Source organism: Ciconia boyciana, chromosome 5 (genome assembly GCF_034638445.1).
Source record: "Ciconia boyciana chromosome 5, ASM3463844v1, whole genome shotgun sequence".
NCBI lineage: Eukaryota > Metazoa > Chordata > Aves > Ciconiiformes > Ciconiidae > Ciconia > Ciconia boyciana.
This window is the reverse complement of record NC_132938.1, coordinates 27,298,731-27,320,038: the sequence shown is the minus strand read 5'-3', so window position 1 is coordinate 27,320,038 and position 21,308 is coordinate 27,298,731. Positions and strand designations below refer to the sequence as shown.

At 40.4% G+C, this 21,308-nt stretch overlaps 1 protein-coding gene across 3 annotated transcripts in view; it reads right to left on the bottom strand.

The window, feature by feature from the left end:
* Positions 1-21,308, bottom strand: part of LIMCH1 (LIM and calponin homology domains 1) — a 183,276-nt gene that overhangs the window by 126,430 nt on the left and 35,538 nt on the right. The gene's annotated exons all lie outside the window — the stretch shown is intronic.

The window sequence follows — 21,308 nt, the reverse complement described above, 5'->3', positions numbered from 1 at the left end:
AGCCCTGCAGAAGGCAATAGTGGCTGCCATTAATGCTCCAGAGAAGAAAAACACTTAAGAATAGCTAGAATCAACTGACATTTTAGAGACAGTGGACTTCATATGGTGGTAGATTTGACTGCCTTTAAATAGAAGAGAAAGTACTTCTGTAAGATTTGAAATCACAGCCTGCTCTTGAAAAGGCACTTCTAAGAGCAGCCATCAGCTTAGATAAAACTGAGAAAAAGAACCTCCTATTCTTTTTTCCCCCTTCTGCAATATTTACTTCTCTCCCCTCCTCCTCCCAACCCCCCAAAATTACATTTTTCCCCAACTGAAGAATGTTTAGGCCTATCTTTCAGCAGATTGCTCCCACAAGAGCTAGCGGTCTTGCAGCGCATAACGAGTACTAGAACTGAAGGCCATTTTTCCTTCATCCTACTGAGCTGGAATAGGGCAGTTACACATAGGTACCAATAGAGTTTTCTGCTACATGGAATTCATAAATCAGCATTGTTTTCCCCTGCAATGATAAACACGCCACTTACAGATCCAGAGCATCAAATCAAGACCTATTTACAAGGTTGCCCCTGAGACAGCAAACGGCAATGTTACACAGGGTGGGTTGTTGCTATTTTCTCCCCTGCTGCTGCAGATACAGGGAGTCTTTGTTTGGAGGACATTGAGAACAGAGGGAGAAAGGGAGGAGGATTGATGATGCTTACAACAATAACAAACACTGCTCTTTTCTATTGCTAGAGCACCTGCTGCCTCCATGAGTTCAGGCTCATCCATTATGCAGCACGCCAGCAGCGACAGCTCCAGAAGCACCAGCTCTGAAGCCGTGACAGACCTGGCCAAGGAGCAAGGCGCAGAACAGCAACCTCTCATTATCAAATCAATGAGCTGCACTAGCACTCCTTCTCTTCCCTGTTTATTGCTGGGTGAAACAAATAGTAGGAACAATTAGATTAAGCATCTGGTTCAAATACAGACAGAGGAATAAAAGAAATTTGCCTTCAACAAAATTCGTCAATTTAGCCTTGTAGTACATAAATTCCTGAAGAGAGAAGAAAGCCCGACAACTATTTTAATTGCTGTTACTTTTATTTTTACTGTTAGTGGAAACCATGTAAGGTCTAAAATGGATTGAAAGGAATGTAATTATTTCACCGTAATGCTTTAATAGTGGAAAAGGAGCCCATTAAAACATGCTTAACATTTCCAATCTAAACAATAAGAACTGCAAGTTTCAAAACATGTGCTACGTTTCTACAATTCCAAGAAATCTTTTGAGTTGGCCGCTTCGCCAGCAGAATCAGACCTGTCCCATGAACATTGTCATGCTTCCCTCATGCTACCAATCTGGAGCACCTCACTCATGCCAACAGGGCAACTCAAATGCTGCTTTAAACATGAAGCATCAGCAGGACTCAACATTGAAAAGTATATTCAAGTATTATCATTGTTGGATTGCAAAGCACTTTTCAGAATTAGTTGATTAATTCACAACTTTCAGCTGTCAAAATGAGAGGAAAAAGCATGACTGATTGGAGTTCTTTATCGGGACATTGGTTTTCCATGTGCCTCCTGACACTTGCGTACACTGAGCAACCTTCTTCAAATCTGAAATAAATAAAAATCCAGAGATCTGGAAACTATTCGTTAATTAATCATATGACTATATAAAAAGGGAAATAAAGTTTCTTTAAGTTACTTTCCTAAATAAGTTGTTTTCAAATTTCACATATTATTCAAATAGTAGATGAAATTAAAGGCAAATAAATATCATCAACAACTTTCTCTGTTCCTATTAAAAAGCACATAGGCATTCACAATATTATGTGGCACTCAATAATAATATTGTACTTCCAACCGTGGAAGAGCACTACTGTCTTACAAACAGGAAAATGAACCAGAACCGTCAGAACAGGAATACCTGCCTAATCTACAAGCAAAATTATAGGCAACATAAAAAAAAAAACCCCAAAACAAAACCCAAAAAACCACCACCACAACATACCGCCCCCTCCCCTCCCCAACCACTACAATGTATTTAAATAATACAGGTATTCCGTGTGTCAGCCAATATTTTTTTGGACAACACCGCACAACATTCTTTTGAGAAGGCATTCACTCATAGGAAACTGTATTTCTCTTCCCTTGTTTTTTAATGTGAAAAGGTATCTGCATGACAGCAGGAGCTTTGTTGCTGAGTTCACATGCTCATATAGTTTTTCAATCCTGACAGTCTCCAAGTGCACCAAAGCCGTATTAAAACCTAAGATTATAACCCCTGTGATGTTTTAAAAGCGAAAGCTCAAGAAGAACCCAAAGCTTCTTTCTCCCCAGCTAAAATTAAAAGTGCCTCTTGCAATCAGCTCACTCTAATAGGTGCAATTCTAAACCCCTCGTGCTAAATATTGCCCAGCTTAGGCTGGAAGAAGCAGTCACCTACAGCAAGCTACCAGGAACAGCTGTCTGGTAACAACCTCTTGTCTGGAATTAAGGGCAAGTGTTTAAGACTTCCCACGAGAGGGGAAAAAAGAAAACCACAAAAAAGCAACCGACACAGGTTTATTTGCTACAAAAGCATCAGTTGACACCTCACTGAAATTTGGACAGTTTCATCTTAACAGTCAATCCAGTTTCTGAACATGCTTCCTAATTTTTCACTCCATGACTAGGGGCAGACTGCTCAGCAGAATATGAAAAGGTTTATACGGAGTTGGAGAGGCCACTGGAAAACCAATGTTATTTTGCCAAGACTGATCTGCTGATACATTTGCAACCACCACCTGATTTAGTTATGCCCGTTAATCTGTCTTAAAGCTAATTTTTCTTCTGGTATCAATCCTACCATTGCTGGTTTTGTACATGACGAGAGGCACCAGGTATCTGAGTATGAGCTGGCTCGTTTTAGCCAAAACAAGAATACCAGCACACTCTCCAACCATCTGTTTTTACCATACACTGCAAAGGCTGGCCAAATAATTTGAAGTCTAGCACTTCTGTAGTGTTTTGCATACTCTGCAGTCTGACTACACATTTTAAAAAACTGCTGCTACAATTTTTCTCCCAATTAGCTTGAAGAGATGCTTCCTTACTCATCGCTCTCTACCCTTCAAAACATCAGTGATTTTTACCCCTCAGCAATAAAGAGAGATATTTTTCCTCAATCACACACCACCAGCAGGTACAAATGTTTAGTAGGACAAACACTTATGTGGGAACAAAGGAATTTAATAAAGGGATGTTAAAAGAGAGAAAGTTAATCTTCCTGCTGCCTCAACACATGGTGGACGGTGGAGGCAAGGGGGCAGGAGGAAGAGAAGGGCAAGCAGTGCTAGGTGCCTTGATTGCATAGCATTGCATCCCATAAACTTTTTGCATATCACTTTCAGATGAAGTCTGTGCATGAATCTTCTCTGCTTTCTCAAAGTTTGACTTGGGTAAAAATAAGAGAAGATACATGAGGATAAAAATGAAGTTGCAAATAGAACGTACTTTATCCATTAGGAGCTACATGTAAGTCCTTTTGATGGAGGCTAACTCCTACAGAAAAGCACAGCTGCTGTCTCCAAAAATTACAAAACCCATGTTTGTCCAAACTCCAGAAACACAAGAGGCCTCACAACACTCATTCTAGTTATTTCATTTTTATCTTGATCAGCTGACACTGTGTAATGCAAAGGCATTAGTACAAAATTATAAAGTTAAACTATGTCTCAAGAGTTAATTGTATCTTCTTACTGCCTGTCTGAAGAATCATTATATAATGGAACAAAATTGGATGTCTATTAGTATGAAAAAAACAGATTCAACATCAGAAAAAATAATACTATTTTTGTATGTTTTGCGTCCAAACCACAAGCCAGAAAGCACCAGAATTTTCTCCAAGACTAATAACAGATAAGTTACTTTGCGGTCTTTGGTTACTGGGTTAAAAACAGATATATTGCTTTAAAACTTTGTTTTTATGTAGCAGAGTTTACAATTTAAACCAGACAGCAAATGCAAATGAACATTTAGACAATTGAAGCTGGGTTCTGAATACTGTTTAGCACCCCTTCACCTAGGTCTGAACTGCCTCTTGAGCTGCTCCACAAAGCCACATCCTCTCCATGATTCAGCCATGCCATTTTCTCCCCCGTCCTCTCTGGCTTAACCTCGTACAGTAGGACCAATTTTGGCCACTTGTTGGAGGAACTGAAGCAGGATTCTATAGAGACAAGCTTCAGATTAAATGGCCATGTCTTTTTGTATTTTAGTGGCATTCTTTCTGGCTTTGGATAGCAAGGGAAGATGGAATGGCCCTGCCTAAAGCCGAAGTTAAAAAGTGATATCAAACAGGCGAATTAAATAAACAAATATGCTGTCTCTTGCTACGTCACCAACAGATGGTGATGTCTTTTGCAGACCTCGTAAGTACAAGCAGGCCACTACATCTGGATGCCCAAATCTGCCATTTGTGTCTTCTATAACAATTTGCAAGATAACCCTTGCAAAGTTGAGCAAGCTGAGCAAAGGTGCTTACTAAGATGAAAGGCAAGGGTTTTTTTAAAGACTTGTCCAGGGAAAGTCAATGACCCACATGATCACACAGCACCCTTAATGCTTGTAATTTATTCTTATGAAATAAATCACATGCAGATAATGAGGAAAAAAAACAACAAATAGAAACAACAGAAATCCAAGCTGATGCATTTAGATGAGCTACACAACACTGTGTGGAGGAGATAAAACTAAAAGTGAAAATGCAAGGTTTATTTCAGTCTATACCTAATGCTAGCTCATGATCCCTTTATCTTCACTGACATTGCTGTGACCCTCTTCAAACCCCTCTGGTTTGCTGTTGCCACCCATGTGCCATCTATCTTCTCATCTTTGATTGTCTCACTCTTGCTAGTATAGTCACAGTAGCGCATTTCCTCTGGTTTATCCAGTTTTCTACACTAAGAGTAGAAAATCAGTATTTCCACTCAGGAGTGGAAACTAATGTCTAATTAAATATCCCTTGAACTTCCAGTTTGGTTTCTCATTCACGTTCAGTTATGCACATGGTATTTGAACCCAAGGTAATAAAAACCATCCCTACTTAAGATCACTATTAAGATTAGTGAAAACGAAGCCATTCAGTTCTCAACAGGGAACTAACTGTGCCTTAGCCCGTTCAGCTATTTGCAGACCATTTCTGTACAAGAATTAAAGAAGGTGCTACTGTCTGCAGCTAGTAATTCCCACCAAGGGCAAGAAGGTTGAGATTTGCTGCTTCTTTCAAGTGCCCTAAAATAAACAAACCCCTTTGTTCCTTCCCCTTGTAGTAACAGGAGTGACCAGATGGGAAAAATCAAACAAAGGTTTTCCTGATAATATCCATTTTATTATTAACAGCTGGGTTTCTCCAAGTCATTGCTAGATCTTACACAACTCTTTGATGGCCTTATACACAGGAATCATTTTTTAATCTATCTACAATCTATCATTTTTATATCTATCTACATAAAAGGCTTTTAAATCCTCATATTGTTGGTTTGCATTCACTCAACAGCTAAATACAACCAACAATTTAACAGATGAGATGATCTCTCCAGCTAACACATTTTACAGGTTTTATCAGTTTGCAAATTCACAGAGCAGCCTCCCAGGGCCCAACACTTACATGTCTCACAATAAAAACAAACAAAATCTGCAGTCCTCAGAAGATATTTAGTACACAAAACAAGGTGGGTGCTGACTGCACTATTAGCATAAACAAATACACTAAAATAATTTTTTCCCATACTTCAGAAGTCAGAACTATTTCCAAATTCTCAGGAATACAGCACAACCTGAATCTCTGCTCAAAGTCACCATAATGCCAGGAGATCAGCGCCTAAAAGAGGACTCTGAAACAGTACCTTTCCGAATAAAAAAGTAACAATTTGACATAGTTGCAGAACAAGATACTAATGAGTCTGTTCGCAATTAGCTCAGAAAAAAGAGACATCAGCAATAAACCTGCCAGCTCTCAGGCTGACTGCAGCCCCAGAGAGTAGGAGGGAGCTGAGAAATATTGGCAGAGCCTCCCAGTGTAAAGGCTGAGGGTGGGAGAAAGGAGAGGAAGCAGAGAGCAAAAGGGCGACGGTTCCCTAGCCCCTTCCAAGACTATCGTCTGCGAAGTATCTATAGGCATTAGTGAAACCATGAGGTTACGCTGCTAACAAACTGTTGGCAGCCTGAGTCCGTGTCTGCGACGTGTGTGTAACTGAACAGGTCCTGGTGCACGACAGCAGGCAGCTGACTCGAATCATAAACTTCAGTCTCATCAATATCAGTGGTTGCCGCATCTAAGCAGGGTTAAATAGTAATATCGCAAATATTCAATACAATTTTTATATTCATTGAATCTTTAAAAATCAAGTAGCAAATAAAACAAAAAAAATCTGAATAACTTAATTGGATTTGAACATTGAGCATATCCTGTACTGAAGAGTTTTGAAGGAAGCTGCAAAATAAAAACAAATTTAAATTTTTAAAATGTGTTTGGAAGCATTGCAGCTGCTTTTCTTTTTCGTATTTCTCATGTAACTATTTGTGGCTTAGCTAGGAATTTTTTAATATTCATTTGATTCAATGAACAGGTGCCAAAGCTTCATCTCAAAATTCTGTTTAAGAGTTTAATTTATTTTTGAAAAGGAGCTAATAGGTTTTAAATATCTAACTTCTTCAGGAAAAGCTCCAGAAACAAAACCCAGCCAAAGGTCAGACTTGTTAAACACATATAGCTATGAAATTCAGATTAAAACAGCGCTTCCTGCAATTAAAACATTTTCTGCATTTCCCACTGGGCTCAAAATTCAGTCTTTTTGCTATTGAGACCGAGAGCAGAAATGAACTCGCTTCTAAAACTAAAAGTTTAGAAACACCCAGCTGTGCAACTTCTGAACTACAGAGAGCCACACCAAATATATGCATGCTTTGGAGAGGTTATCCCTCCTCCCATACCCTAGTTACTCATACGATCGAGGCATGAGATAAAAGCAGCTATCTGATCCAGAAGTCGGGGAACAGGGAATTCCCTGTTACACTAAGCCCAACCCAGATGCCTGCACCTGCATCCCAGCAGCTCCCTCGGCCACCGCTGGCCCAGCCCAGCACCGCCCTGAGCCCTGCCGGAGACCCCCCAGGGCCCCGTCCCACCACCTCCCACCATCAGCTCCTGCTGGCGCTCCCCTTCCCAACACCATCGCCAGCTGCCCGAAAATCTTCACACCGCTCCCAGGCTGACTGTGAGGGTCATCAGTAAATCCTAGAGATATCTGAAACTCAGCAGGAGGAGAAGGACAAACATTACAGCTAAAAGTTCTCCTGGAGTTATGACACTTAAGACACAGGGGTCTGGGTCCAGTTCGCAGCTCAGCCACAAGCTGCTTGACTTGGACAAAAAACCTCAACATATCAATTGCATTATACAAACCCAGCCACTCAGCCAGGATTTTCAATCTCTTTGCATGGGAACTTTTTTTTTTAATCGTTAGCTTTGAGTTTAGCTAGTTAATCAGTATCTTGTTTTACAAAACAACGCACCTCTCACCAGCCTTTAAAATCTAATTATTTTTCTGGACCAGTCTCTCACATAATACAGTTACTTTGCACAAATCAGGCCACCCAATTTGCAGGTATAAGCACTTATGTATTAGAGATGGAGGCACTTTCTACAATAAAAAACTGCTCTCAACTGTCAGATTAAGTAGGACACACAGAGAAAGGAATGCAAGAGTCTTGGACTAATAGTTCTGTAAAAACAGATGCTAAACCTCCTCAAATGCGCTCTTCATTAAAAATAAGTGACGTCTGAAAATTGAGGTTTTATCTGTAAGTTCCCTACCACTGTAGAAACAAATAGAAAGCTTTCTCCACAGTTAAGAGCTGAAATTTCTTTCCCTATATAGAATACAATGATCATTTTGTTGTAAGAAAATAATCTACAATTCAAAACAAACTACTCTCAGTTCCTGAGGCTCCCACTAGTCATGCAGCTAAAAAAAAAAAGGCGTGTAAACAGCATGAAATCCATTTCATGTACCAATTTGCATTTGCAATCTCAGTTACTCTCTCTGGAGATGAGCTTTTCTCCACTTCTCAAATCAGAGACACACCAACGACCAGCTTCACGTCTCACATTTTTCTTCCTCTCCCTTCTTGGATCAATTCTCACCTTCTGCAATAGCACTTTTCAGTCCCTCAGGAAACTATAGAGAATTCAATTCAGTAGATACTTAGGCCAAGTCAGAGTTGACTACAGCATCTTACTTCTCCTAGTGTGTCTGAATACAGAGAATATTCTGGTTAACGTGTCACTGAAAATGCAGTAAGCTGGAACCAAGAGATATAATGGCAGCCTGCACATTACCTTTTGAAGTAAATACCCTCCCAAGGACTAAGTAAGAATATAAGCATTTCCTCCTCCACTATGATGGCAATGTTGCTTTATCTTGCATTATTCCCAGGTGGCCACTTGCTTCACTTAGAGGTTCTGCTGGAAAAAAACCTGATGTTCGGAAAGGCCCTTAGAGGCCAAATCATCTCTGTCTCAAAGTTGAATCAAATATTTCAAACTCAAAGTATTTGAAGTTTAGTTTAAGTCAAATTCAATAAAAACTAAACATTTTTACATTAACCATTATCATTACATTAACCAGTACCTCCACAGCAGCAGTTATTCTTCCCTTAGTAAATCTAAAGGAAAGCATCCTTATTTCTTTATTCTTAAAGTTACTATTTTTAGTTATGCAATTTTTTCTGTAATTCTGCTCTAAGCTCCAGTTGTCTCAGGGAACCAGCTCTGACATATATTGATGCTTTATTTTATCATTCTAAAAAGCCCACATAAGCAGGTGTGCTGATGCAGAATAGCCTGAAATTGCTGTTTACGCTGTCTTTGAAGGAGCTCACAGGGAGGATGCATAGCAAGCATAGACCACCATTCCCTGCGTGTCCAATGACATGGAAGTCAATCAACAGCCTCCTTCTGAAACAACATTAGATACCTGTTTGTTATTGGCTCTGTTAAGAATTGGCTTCCATTCCTTTTGAAAATCTCACACTGAACTAACTAGGCTTCTTTTATGCGAATGTACTATTATGCAACAAATAATTTAGTCTGCTATACGTGGGAATGAAAACTAGCAGCAAGCTAAAACAAACATTACACTCGAAGACAGTTATCAGCAAAACGCTAAGGGCACTAAGCCACAGGATCAAAACCCATGCATTTCAACTATAGCATTAAGAAAAAATAAATTCCTTGAGCTTTGAAACTCTACAAATTAATAGAGGATATAAGAGAATGCATCATCTATGGCAGCTCACTTGCATAACACGGGACTTCACAGGTTTCAAAAAAACAAACCCACCCCCTCCCCAACCACACTATGCTATTAAATTTAGCAGGGAAACAAGCACACACACAAATAGCATTTTAAACGTCCAGATGATTAGCACACCCTTGAATTGCCCAGTGGTGCCATAAAATCAATATTGCCATCACTAGTAAGAGGCCACATGCCTTATGCTAACCATGCGTCATGCTAACTTTGCAGTGCCCTGGTCCTGGCCTGTTGGGCTCATTACCAACAGATCAGAGAAACTTGCTGCGTGAGCTGGTGCTTGGTGCCCCGTGTTGCTCATTATAGCACGGAGCCTAAGCATGGGATAACAGCAAAGGCCCCAAAATATAGGCACAGACTGACAACAGAGACCCCAGGACTGTACACAACTCACTGATGATCAGTTGGTCAATGGAGAAAAGCAACCTTGAGAGCCTGGAGAAGACTGCTTTAACCTTGACAGAAAGAAAAGCAACGGGAAAAGGCCAAAGGATGAGACCCGTCTGCAGGCTCTCGCATCTTACAAAAGGACAGGATCTCCGGTGCGAGTAGGGGACTGCCACGAAGGGACTGCCGGAGCTGTACACCAACCCCTGCTCTCCCCACCGGCTCCAAGGACCTGCCTCTGCACCTGCGCACTCAGAGAAGCTCAACTGCCCCTTCTCCTACAGCCAGCCCTGACTTACCAAGGACCTAGGACCAGCCCACCAACCATCCAGGATCACATACAGGAGCATGCGTGGGTGTTTTCCTCAAAAAGTCTGGACTGGAGCCATTTAAGTTTGAGACTTACTTGTTCAGGAATAGCATCTAAAAGGGTCTTTCTGAAAGTAGATTTTTAAAAATTGAGGTATATATAAGCTGCTGTCCCTTTCTGCCTATCCCTTGATATGCCTTTAGAAGTTGAATTCAGCTAGTCTGTGCTTCCAACTGGAGTCATAAAAACCTTGCAGCTGGTAACTCCATGATAAGGGACAACAGTCCTTATAGCTGAATGTACTCTGCCAGCTTAGGTGCAAAAGATATACAATAAAAGGTAAAAAAAAAAAAGTCAAGTTGCTCTTCTTTTATCTCATGCAATTCTTATTTCTTCCTCAATTCCTCCAATGACCAATGAACTGTACAAAAAGTTCTGGTGGCTACTTTACCACTCTATTAAAGGCCATAGCTTGCAATTTACTAAAGCAATTACAATTAACTTTGGGAGACATGAAGTGTTTACCATGTACATTTGAATGACTCACTATTTGTCCCGGAGAAGGAATGGTAATATACCAGGAATTGCTCCATGCAGTACAAATGAGAATGAATGCATATCTGTTTAACAGTCAAATGCAGAGATCCATGTTTTTCACATGACAACCTTGGTCCAAAGCAGTTTATTAAAAAAGAAAAAAAAAACAAAAAACAACCCAAACAACCTACAAACAAAAAACCCCAAACAAGCCTGTGCACTTTTCCCTTTTACTTATCCTTCAGAAAATGTCCACCAATGCATTCTGTTTATTCTATATCAGACAAAACCCAACAACATGAAGACAAATATCTACAATTTTATTGCCTACATTAATAAAATCTCATTATTTTGTTCATCCTGAAGAGAAAACTAATTCCACCACCTTAAAGACAGAGTAATTTATATCCATTCAAGTGTCCTCAGTCCTATCCTACCTTAAAATGTGCATTTTAAATTTTTTATTTTTTCTCACCAATATAATTTCACTTAGTTATGATACCATAAATGCTGCCTGAAGACAAACCAGCATTTACTCCACTCACATCCATTTAACACTAGCTCTCCCAAATTCATGAAGGTGGCTGTCTGATAAAACAGACAGCGCTCCTTAACAGAGACACACCAAGCATTCAGCTGCAGACCATGGAAGCCATAGGATAATTTACAATGCCAAGCAAAAAGAAATAGCTTTGCATCCTCTTTTCCAATTATCAGGTTAGTAGATTGCACATTTTGCAAACAATTTCACATGATCTGTATGTCACCAGCACATCATGTTCTGTTACTTGATGGACAGTATAAAAGACTTTGGAACTTCAGATCTCCTGCAAGGTCTCAGCCTGACTAGGCACACCCTGTCTTTTCCAAAATGTTTATTTAGAAGGCAGCATTGCAGAGTGTACTGTCACCATCAACCTGCTTTTCACACTACAGAGCAATGCTAAAAGGATTAGGGGATTTTTACCAGGATGCTGAGGTGTTTACCTAGGAATCATCACCAGTGATATTTATTTCCTCACCAGAAGTATAAGAGGAATAAAGCTATGCTAGAGAGGCATTTTCATCCTTCTGAGCCTCCTTTACTAATGAAATTAATCATCCCTAATAGTAAGTTACTAGTGAATGAAAGTCACTCTTGTCAACATGGGACAAGCTCGGGTCATGATCTTAAAAATCTGTGATCCCTCACACCAAGTACTCGGTCATTATTAAAAGGGCATCCGGCTCTTCCCTTTGCCACACAGGCTGGGGGCGGAGGGGAATGTGTTGCTCTTTTCTTCTGCATTAGCAGCTGTTCTGCTGGAGGAATGCTAAAGAAACACCATGGTTCTCATCCAGTGCTCAGTCACATCCTTCTCTCAGGCAAAGTCAATTTTCTACACCTGCCTTAGCTTGCAAAACAAACACTAACACATCTCAGGTAAGGATGCCTTCTAAAACTCCTAAGTTACTCAGAAACAATTCTATCATTTTGGAAAGAGTCAGCTTGATTTTGTATTACACATTTATACTAGAACTCTGTTGATGCATATAAAGGACAAGGTGTATTTCTTGTAAAAGATTTGTCATTTGGCATGTAGCACCAACTGCTTTATTCAGTTTTCTCCAATTAGCAGAGTTATTTCCCATCCAATTAAAAGAACAGGGTATGTTTAGTCTATGGACCATTCTAGCACACCGAACAAAAGTCTTTTGTGATCAGTGAGAAAATTCGCAGAGAATGCATACAGCATAATCATTTTGCATTATGTGTGAAATTCCAGATCATTAACCCCTTAGGAAGCAGGTCTTCCGCACAGCTCCCCCAGAGGTAGCTTCAGACAGGTCTTACTGATCCACACTAAGAGCAAATTGGCTCATCACCTAACGAAGCAGCCTGCTTACTAGCGAAACAAAAGGGAAGAAAGCCCTCTGTTGCCTACCACGCACACAAGCATCACACTCCTAATAGGCAAAAAACACAGTTGCAAGGCAATAAATACTGTTTTTTACAACTTACATTGGTTACAAGTAAACATAACACAAAGGCAAAGGTAATTTCACCCCTTAGCAGTTCAAAAGCAAATTGAAAAGTCTTGCTGTATGAAGAGTCGGGAAATGGCGGGCTTGCGATGCTGTTATCCACAAGCAAAAGAAACTGAAAAGCAACCCCCCTTGAAATACAGTTTCACAAGAAAAGAAAATTATATTCTGAGTTGGAATGGTATGTAATCAATTTTTTACATATACACAAAATCTTTAACCACAGTCTATTTTCAATGATATTTCAGAGATGGCCTATTTCTGGTTTCTCATTACAACCTGTGTTAATAATGCTCAAATGAGTCTGGGGCTGAGACATCACCTCTTCCTATGTGGAATACATCACACGGTAATAACCTATACATAACGCCCATGAATTCTGTTTTGCGCTCAAGGTTTTTTTTCATTCCTTATCAAAAGATTCCCAAGACAGTGCTAGCTTTCAAACTATCAGCTGACCCAGAGAAAATATTTCCACTCTTAACTCATTCAACCTCCTGCTGTTGAGACTGCGGAGCTACACGGTAATGGTAAAGAGTGAAGTACATTTGGAACCAGGAGAGTTCTTTTAAGTCAAAGGACAACACTGGCACAGGAATAAGCAGGTATATACATCAGTCACAATTGCATCTAGGTTGAAATTTAGTGTTTCTAGCCATGGAAAGACTCAAGAGCTATTCAGCCAGAGTTACATAGGTGCATCGCTTTGCTGTTTCTTACTACTTTTAAGATGAAGTTGACCATCTTATGCCTTTATGGTTACACGCCCCAGTTGCCTGCAGGAGCGAGGATTTCCACCCAACGCCATCCTCTCCAGTCCTGCATTCTGAGGTCTCTTTCCAAAACTATCCTACTGCTGACAACAGTCAAGATTTTGGCCATATTCATATATACCAAGTTTCCTCTCACAACTACTATAGGCCCATAACTTTGTACAGCACTCTTCTGTGCACCTACTTCAGCTGAATTCAGGTTTTTTAAATACCTTCTTTCTCCTACATGCAGTCTCTGAACTGCAATATGCTGGTTTTTGTTGGTGGTATTTCAAGGCTGAACTACCCTCGTGCTAGGACTAGGTTCTCCACAAGTGAATGAAGATACACTTGTGCTAGAATTAGGTTGTGAAACACAGTCAACCCCACTGTAGAGGAAGGCCTAACAGGTTAGATAAGCTAAGAATAGGACTAATAGGACAGGCAAAGTAGTTATTTTTTCTTCTCCTATCTGTGAACTCACATAACTGCCCAGGAGCACTGAAATATAATTAAAAAGGCAAGGATGAAAATTTAAAACAATGAATTAACAAAGCTATTTTCAGTACTGTGTTTAGATATTGTGCAGTAAGCCTGGAGTGATGCCACACACCAAATAAAGGAGATCAACACTGAACAGCTGCCCTAGCTCTGTGCATCTTGTACACTGAAAGAAATAAAGACTGCTGGACAAAGAGAGCCTATGATTGTGTAAGTAAAGATCACAACCTATGCTGCATCTTAGAAGTAAGACTAGAGAGGCAACCTAAATACTAACACCAACTTTTGAGTGCTTACCTTCACTCTACTTTTTTTACTACTGTAATGCAATTCATGTACAAATATTGAATATAAATTTAAAATCCTCTGAGGAAGGTCATAGAATGTCATCTTATTAGAATGTCCACAAGTAACTATTGCTAGGTCTTGTTTGAACCATGGCAGAATTTGCACACAGAAATCTAAAGTATTCAATAAGCCCTAATAACGGCAAGAAATTCGATAAGTCCTAAAAACTGAAAGCTAAATTAGGAAAATGATTAATTCTTTGTACTGCCTTTGAGAGTAGCTCCTAAACACATAGCCACCCAAATTATTTCAGTATGAAGTATTCCTAATTCTAAGGAAAACCTCCAGTGATAAGCACAAATTTCCAAGGGTTGCTCTGAAATGCCAACTGAACAGCCCTTGCCTAGAACAGATAGTTTAGATATTTAGACAAGTATATATGAGCTACCAGAGAGGTCATCAATTGCACATTTGGTTTGCTTCATGAAGGACAAAAGTGTTATTTGGAAGGGGATGTGAAAACACAGTCTAGATTGCCAGATCTTAGATATCTAAGTTTTATAGATTAGGTTGTTCAGAAAAATCCTGCTCCAGGCAACTCTGAAGAGTTTAGGCTTTATGTAAAAGGACCAGAAACGATGTGCACAAAGAATGAACCTCAAGACATAGCTTTACAAGTTGGAAAAAAACCAAAGCCGTGCTTCGGGCAAGTGGCAGTAGAAAGAACAGCTGAGGAAGTACATACCTACAACGCGCTTTATGACTCATTTTGTAACAAATAAACCAATTTGTGGATCACTTAGCATATGAAATCACTTTTATGCTTTATAGAGTCAGATCACAGTAGGCACCACAGTTCCTCTGCTTTTAAATGCTTTGGTCCTTATTCATAGGAGAGAGATGAGGAGAGTGGAGTATCACAGCATGCAGAAAATTTTCACGTGGAGATGATTATATAGACCAAAAGCTCCTGACCAAAAAGGCCAATGTAGTTGGACGATGCAAAGTCTCTGCTGCAAAGCTCCACAATCCAGGTCACAGAAGAACTCTGTCACCTCATCTCTCAGACGCTGGAGCTGACAGACTGAACGTCCTGCTCCGGTGTTTGAAGACTGCTAAGAAAATCTTGCATCTCTCACTAGTTCACGCTCATGCACTAGTCATCATCCAACACATGCAGCAGCTGGATAAACAGAGGTTTGCACCAAACAAAGATTTCTTTTGATTTGTAATGAAAACCATCAGTGGCCATCACAGCTCACCTGTCATGGAACCAATAATAGTTTTAAATGTCAGGCATCAAAGGAGTCTAAGCACGGAATCCAGCCTGAGCTCTGGCATTTATGCCTCTTAAGACACATGTTGAACACAGAAATACTTCCCACTTTTCCACATGTAAGGCTTCTCATACCTGTGTTGCAGACCTGACTAAAACATGATCCAAAAATATTAGCCCTAAATGGAGAGATTTTTTTCATGAGGAAGCAATAACTCTCCTTAAAAGGAAAGCGTTCTCTTCCCATTTCCTTTTTCTGGGGTTTTATTAAATACCTAACTGACAATTACAGGTGCTCGACATCTTCAGCCAGCTCGCTCTCAATTCCTCCTAAAGGCTGCTTGTGGACAGAAGCCAGAGAAACCATGTTCTGGTCTCGACGGTCTTTCTTATCTTCCCCTCCCGCCTCTCAAAACAGGTGTCCCTAACAGAACCAACACGTGCAAAGTAGCTGTGAAGCTACACAAGCCCAGCTAATGACAATGATACTCGGAGCATAAAGCCAATGACCTAAGTGAGTCAGGATGCAATTCCCTTTGGCTTTCGGTATAGCACAGCACAATCTATTAGATGCATTGTGCACATCTACCCCTGCATTAAAAAAACCATTTAAAAAAAAAATTAATTAAAAAAAAAATCACACCAAGCAACCAAACTGAGCTCAGCAAAACATGCAATGTAAGGACACTGCTAAGCAAAGGGCTGTGGACACTTGCATGACATACAGTGGAGTAGAAAGCAAAATCCAAAGCACTAGCACGGCTCATGTAGAGGAAGCTAGATAAATGCCAACGGTAGTAACGAAAGAACAAGCATGGGATCTCAGAAACAGTGTAAGTCTACTTGTATATGGCTAGGTGGATAATGATGAATCAGCCTGAGAGCCCGCAAGCTTCCTTACAGAAAGCTACACAGCTGGAATTTTCTTAGGCAAGTGTCTACAGAAAGATACAAAGAATGGAAGGACCGGACTTGATCACAATATGGATCTCCAGAGGAACACCAGTAGTAAATGGCCACCATCTGGACTTAACAACTACTAATCACTGGTCCTTGCATCCATCCTCGTTTCCACTTGTCTGGCAGACCTCAGTCGATTGCTTTCCAGTTTGTGTTGAAGAACACTATGGGGGACAATGTCAAAAATAAAGGCAAAGGACATCCACTGCACTCCTCTCAGCCACTGAGCCAGTTAGCTCACCACAGAAAGCAACCAAGTTGGTCAGCCATAATTTGCCCTTAGAACATTCAAGCTGACTATTCCAAATCACCTCTTTGTTCTTCATATACCTGCAAATGGCATCCAGGAGAATCTATTTCTGTCAATCTTCCTGGGGACTAAGGCGAGGCTGACCCCCCCAGGGCTTGTATTGGCCTTTTGTGAAGATGAGCCTGGTGTTCGCCCAATTCCAGCCATGGTGGAACTCTTCCAATCGCTATGACCTTTCAGTGACAGAGAGCAGCACTGCAGTGACATCAGCCATTTCTCTCAGGACCTCGGATGCACCCCATCACATTCCCTGGACTTGTGCATGTACAGTTTTATTTAACAAGTCCCTTACTTGATCTTCTCCCATCATGGATACTATTTTACTCCCTCAAACACTGTCACTAGGCACAGGGAACTGAGTGCAGGCCTGAGAGAAGACCTTATCTGAAGCAAAGAAGGCAATGAACACCTCAGTGTTTTCCATATCCTCGATCACTAACATCCTCTGCTCCATTCAGCAGAAGGTCCGCATTTTCCTTAGTCTTCCTTTCACTGCCAATGTACCGCGGAAGACCCTTTTGTTGCTATTTACATCCCACATACATCTCAACTCCAGCTGAATTTTGGCCTTCCCAATTTGCTCCCTGCAGGCCCAGGTAAAGTTTCTGTATTCCTCCTAGACAGTTTGCACCTTCCGTACAATCTGTTTGCATTCCCTACTCACTGGCATCTGCCTGACTTCCTGCACATCAGAGTGGAAGAGACTGAGGAATGGAGTTGAGGAGATTGTCCCTGAAGACCAGCCAGCCAGCTCCCCTCGGTTCCCCTCCTTCAGATCAGCCTCCTGTAGGATCTCTCCTACCAGTTCTCTGAGCAAGCTGAAGTCTGCTCTCCTGAAGTCCAAGGTGGTGGTTCTATTATCAGCTTTCTCTTCCCTGACAATTTTAAATGTCACCATTTCACAGCTGCTGCTGCCAAAGCTGTCATCAACCCCAAATCCATTCTTCCTTATTCACAAGTAGTAGATCTGACAGAACTCCTCTGCTAGTCAGCTTGTCCAGCACCTGTGTCAAAAGACTCAGAAACAACTACTAGGGGTATGGGCTGCAGCTTCCAGGCAATGCACAGTTTCATCATATGGAAAACCATATGACTACATTTGTTTTACATAAGATTCGGTGAGCTAACAGTCAAAAATCAGTGCTCTGGCTTTGCTCTTCTCTCACGATGCACAAAAGAACCGGTTGTTTGGAACAGGGCATTTCCCAGGCACAACTTCAGGCGTGACTTCCACAGAGGTCCAACATACCTTTAGCAACCATCTAAATTCTTTGGAGGCTGAAGAGGTTAATTTAAGTGCATGAGGAATATGCACTGATGTCAGTCTAGCTTTTCAGTATTCTTAAGAAAATGGAAAAGGAAGAAATGAAAGAGGCAGTCATGGAATTTGACAACATAGTCTTTGTTTATCATTTTGAGGATCTCGATCTCCGGCATACATGGAATTTTCAGAAGGATTTGACTATCACGAAGGGAAACAGAGTCCAGATGTCCAATACTCAAATAACAGAGCCTGTGTACAGTTGTTGGGGAGCCAGAGTGAAAGAAGTCTGGTATATTTATGTTCTGTTTGAGTATTAAAATATGATTGTCTGGTGAGAAAGCTGCATGAATGTTTGGATTTCAACAACAGAAATAAGGTTTCTGAAAAACGGGTGACCTCTAATAAACTGCACTAGGTCTAGACTAATGTTCAAGGATTTTTATTTTTTTTTTTTTTTTAAGGTCAAGCATGGATCAAGGAAGGGTAAAATATGGAGGTCATCTTCCGTGAGAAGATTTTTATCAGGAATCCTTTCCTCAGGCTTTTCAAGTGGCAGAGTTTTGAAATTGCCTAGTAGGCCATGTCCTCTGCTTGGACACTCATACGGCCATGGGTGTCACAGTCACGGTTCAAAGAGCCTACAGAAGGCTGCAGCATTTTAGACAGTTAGCTGTAGATTTGCTTCGGTTTTGGCCTTTGCGGACAACACCTTCCACCTTCTTAGGCTTCTGCTTCCTGCAAAGCCATCTTTTTCTTAGCTCGGAGCAGACTGTCAGAAGACATGCACTCTACATCCTTTTCCAAAGTGGCTTCATGTCTGCTCTTCTGCTAGTCTACAGCACAGACCGTTCAGCTGAAGAGAGACGTTTGCCAATATTATTTTTCAATCAATACCTTTCCCAACTACATGCTGGCAACCCTAGCCATACTTAGAGCTTACCCTCCAAGCAAGGAGCTGTATGAGAGTCAAAGGTGAGAAATGAAACTTCCTACCATACTCAGTATGAAACACAGTATGAAAACACTGAATCCTCCAGCTTGAAGAAGTAGACCCAACACACACATGCACCCCTCCAAGAGGGCTTCTGGAGCAGCTAAGCACAGGAACAGTCTTTAATAGTAAGCAATGTTTCACTGTTTCCCAAGCTACCTTCTGCTACTGAAAGTCACTCCACATTTAAGGTCCAACTGCAGGTTCAAAGCAGACTGCACAGACAGCAGTGAAAAATACTGAGACTTTCAAGAATGCATAATCTTTACTGACACCTGGCAAAATAGTTGCTAGTGCTAAGACCTGTAAATCCTTGCCAAAGAGGCTTAAAAATAAATAAATAAACAAGGAACATTAGTCATCTGATGTGCATTTGCAAAATTGCTGGGGGAATAACATGATTGTCCCTGTTTTCTATCCCCACAATGCATACTATAGCATTGTAAGAGTTGTATCAGGCCCACAGAATTGCTACAGTTTGGGTGCAGCTCAGGAAAAGAAGCTTCACAGGGAAACAACAACACTGAAAGAACAGAAGGAAGGATTGGAAAGCTCCTCATCAGTAAGATGCCCAATAATTCAGCTAGATTCCAGCAGAGCACTGCATTGACATAATTATTGTGCAGAGCCGGCAATATTTTTAATACAGACACCTTACCTGCCCCTCAGCATGCGATAACAGTTCTACATGCCCTTGCTCTTTGTTTTGTGAAACAAATAATACTTTCCTTACAGACAAAGTAAGTTTGCAATTTATACTCCCCCTTTCCCTTTCAATACTGCACGTGTGGGAATAGTTGGTCATTAAGGTCATAGATTACAAGAGATAAAGCTCTATACATTTATGAAGGTCCATCTATATTCATGAGGACACAATTCTATTCAAAAGATATGTAACACCCCTCACACACATTCTTCCTCAACAGCATCTGTGCACAAGGAGGGATGGAAAGACATGGGCTTACTTTTCCCTAGTGATGGTTCTTCATCCCTTATCTCATACAGCGGCCTCTAGCATGCAGTATTAGCAGTTTGTGAAACTTGCCAGACCCATTTACAAGCACAAATAGTCATAAATGTGCAGTCATAAAACTCCCACAGAATATAGTATGAAGGGACTGATGCAAAGGCATCAAAAGGAGTAGAAAGGCTACCAAAAAGAAAGGAACTCAAGAATAAAGTTTCCCCTTGTGCAAACACAGGGAGGATTTTTGCAACAGATAATCAACAGCTGTTATCACTAATTACAGATAGATAAATAACATATTTAATGATATTTCATGTTATTAATTATGTTTTATCTACTCAACTTCATCTGCATTCACTCTGTAGTATTAAACCAGTTGTACCTTTGGACCAAAGGAAGCATTCACAACCCAGAGAAAGAGAACCAGTTCTATTTAAGCTACACGATATTGAAAACTCTTTCCACTATTGTTTAAGCCTACCAGGACTTGAGATAAAAAAAAGAAACAGCAACGTTGCAGTTTCCTTTCCTAGGTGGAAGGATTGCTTCTTCCATCAGAATAGAATTTTCTGAGAGCATCTTTTCAATTTAGCTACGACTGTTAACATTTTCCTGGCTTATGCGGGCTTTCTGATGTCATTACATAGCCAGCTGCCTGTTTATTTTCATTTAGTTAAACCAACTAAAAAGAAAAAGTCTTGAGTTTGTTACATTACCAAAATGCACACATGACACAAGAGAAGGCTTCATGTGCATGCTTTAAGACTGCAAGAAAATTAAAATAATAGTTAAGAAATTTGTATAATACCATTCAGAAATGACAAATCTAATTCAGTCTCAGAAGAAAACAAGGTTAATAATCTCCTAGTCACTAAGCCATCAGTTTAAGGGACAAAAATAAAAGACCAAAGCTCAAATACAGTAAGTCACTGAATACAGCAGTTTAGAACCATCTGACCTCTACTCATTAAATCACGTACAATATTTAGAGAAAATGTTGTTAAAAATATTTTGATGGCTAGCTAGCAATGCAAACAACGTATTTGTCTCATGGCCACAATGGCTTCTATAAAATGGCAGAAACAAGCTATGCCAACATCTGCCCAACTTCAAACAGCCTACAAATCAATGGAAAGTCAAAATAGAACATGCTAATTTGGATTTAATAAGACAAGACTAAAATATCCACTTTACAGTAAAAAACACAGTTCCTTATTTTTGCTGCCTGTGAAAATGTAAGGTGACTCAAAAAAACCCCAAAGCCAAGAGTGCCATCAGTGAGGTCTTTGCTCCTGTGTCCTTTGTGCTCCCGCTATGGCCAAGGCACAAGTCTTTCCCAACAACATGCATGCAACTTGATGGATCCCAAAATACTAAGCTCTTTGTCAAG